The following is a 2,243-nucleotide window of genomic DNA, read 5'->3' as shown; positions in this document are numbered from 1 at the left end:
TTGACACGATTATTGACGATGATTTTTCTTCACTTTTTATTCTCCTCTATTAATTCCAACTTTTTGTGAATTACGACGAGTTTTCTGACAACTAGCCACTATCCTCTCTATTGCTGTAGATTCTCGATGAACTTGAGCTTATCTACTCTAGTAATTCCGTTTTTCAGTGAACTGCCTTCTATCGGCTTGCAGTGTCATATTTAATTACCGGTAATCCGGTATCTGTTAGCGGGAAGCGCTAATCATCTATCGGATTACGTTGATACTAACTTTCCTTACTTTCACTTTTGGGAGACGTTCTCCATCTATCGGCGCGTGTTTCTACTAGACGCGTGATTTGCCGTCCCTCTGTGACGCGTGCGTTCTCAGTACACGAGTACTGAGAGGATGATTGTTTTGTAACGTTACAATATATATAAAAGTGTGTTTATTTAAATTACCGTATAATTAGCATTAGCAACGTAAGTTTACAGCTTTCTAGAATTCTGAATGGACAAACCTAAAGTAAGTAAGTAATGTTTTGATAAATGATAAAATCACAAAACATATTTTTATTTAAATAATATTATTTTTATTGTCAGATTACAATTATTATTGGAGCAAGAATACGACAATGTTTGCCATCAATTGGACCCAAACAGTTTGGATAATTCCATTTCGTTTGAAAATCATTGGCAATTTCAATCCATTTATCTCTATTCGGCATTCTGAGATATATTGGCTGGAGTACTTGCACTATTTTCTTGCAAACTTCTTGAATAATTGAGTATATGGTTGATCTGCCAATAGAGAGAAACCGAGATGTCGTACGAATACTGTCTCCACGTGTAATGTAGCTGCAAATACAAAGATACAATAGTTATTGTTTGATATTTTACTTAATTTTCAATAAACTAACCTCAATGTGGCAGCAATGCGCAGTTCTGGCTCTAGAGGTTTTCGAATACTTTTTTTTTATAAGGAGTGGTGCCAACAGTTCATGAAGGATATTGAATCGTTGCACTGTCATTCTTGTGAATTGAAAAAACTCTTCGTGATCACTGAGTTTGAAGTAGAAGAAAATCGTTTTTAAAACCGAGCGTTTACTAAGTCTCTACGATTTTTATGACGTCTTGGACATAGCAACGATCCGGAAGCGGTTGCTAGGATCTTTAAGGACTTCACGGAGCACGAAACGTGATGAGTAACATCGAGCATGCTCCGTTCCGTAATTTATAACGGCTTACGTTAAAAATACATAGCAACGATACGGTTCTGCTTCGTGATTGGAAGGTTTGCCGGATATGATGCATAATTTCTATTTCAACAAATTAAAATTAAAATGGATTATAATTATAACCTTTATATTAAAAAAAGGACTTAATTTGCAAGGTGAACACATTTATAAAATCAACGGTGAATTAATAACAATAGAACAAAGAATTACAATAAAATTAATAATAAATTATGACATTTCCTCCGCCGCCGCCACCGCCGCGCCGCCCGGCCCTACGACCTCTGCCGTATGCCCCGTACCGGCGATCGTACCATCTAGCTCGACTTCGTCCGCCTCCACTGTTAGATCTTGTGTCTGATCGCACTGAAAAATAATAAATAGGTTTAATAAATTAATATTAATTTATTTATTACTTTTCTATAAATAAGTAAAATATAATTACCGGCAGGGGCATTTCGTGGATCGTGACTCTGGAGCAGGAGACGCTCCAGACGTTCCATCCTCTGCTCCAGAGTCACATTGGCCGTAGTGGCCGCGTGGTCGGGGACGTCCTCCTCGATGTGCCACCACGGGGAGGATGGATCGTGTCGTGGTGGCTGTGTCCCCGACGGCAGTTGCGGCGGTGACGGTGGCGGTGGCGGTGGTTGTGGTGGAGAGCATATCTCAAGCTTTTTCACTATAAAAAAATATTATGGTGGGACGTCCTCCTCGATGTGCCACCACGGGGAGCATGGATCCTGTCGTGGTGGCTGTGTCCCCGACGGCAGTTACGGCGGTGGCGGTGGCGGTGGTGGTGGTGGAGAGCATATCTCAAGCTTTTTCACTATAAAAAAATATTATGGTATGTTATGTAAATGGTATGGGATTATAGTATTAAATGGTGTACACAAAATGTTAAAACTGAAATCATACTTACTTTCGACGTCTGTCTTCGACATTTTTTTTCAAGAAGTGAAGAAGTGATGAACGTTTATGAATGATTTTAAAACAAATACATACCATCCTTTAATTCACCGTTGATTTTATA

The 2,243-nt window shown here is 39.1% G+C and overlaps 1 pseudogene; it reads right to left on the bottom strand.

Annotated features, from left to right (window-relative positions):
• Positions 1-577: 577 nt before the first annotated feature.
• LOC112495325 lies at positions 578-2,154 on the bottom strand (annotated as a pseudogene).
• Between the last annotated feature and the right edge of the window lie 89 nt (positions 2,155-2,243).

The sequence above is a fragment of the Cephus cinctus genome, unplaced genomic scaffold (genome assembly GCF_000341935.2).
Source record: "Cephus cinctus unplaced genomic scaffold, Ccin1 Ccin1_scaffold2360, whole genome shotgun sequence".
Lineage (NCBI taxonomy): Eukaryota > Metazoa > Arthropoda > Insecta > Hymenoptera > Cephidae > Cephus > Cephus cinctus.
Note: the sequence above shows the minus strand (reverse complement) of the source record. Positions and strands in the feature narration are given on the sequence as shown.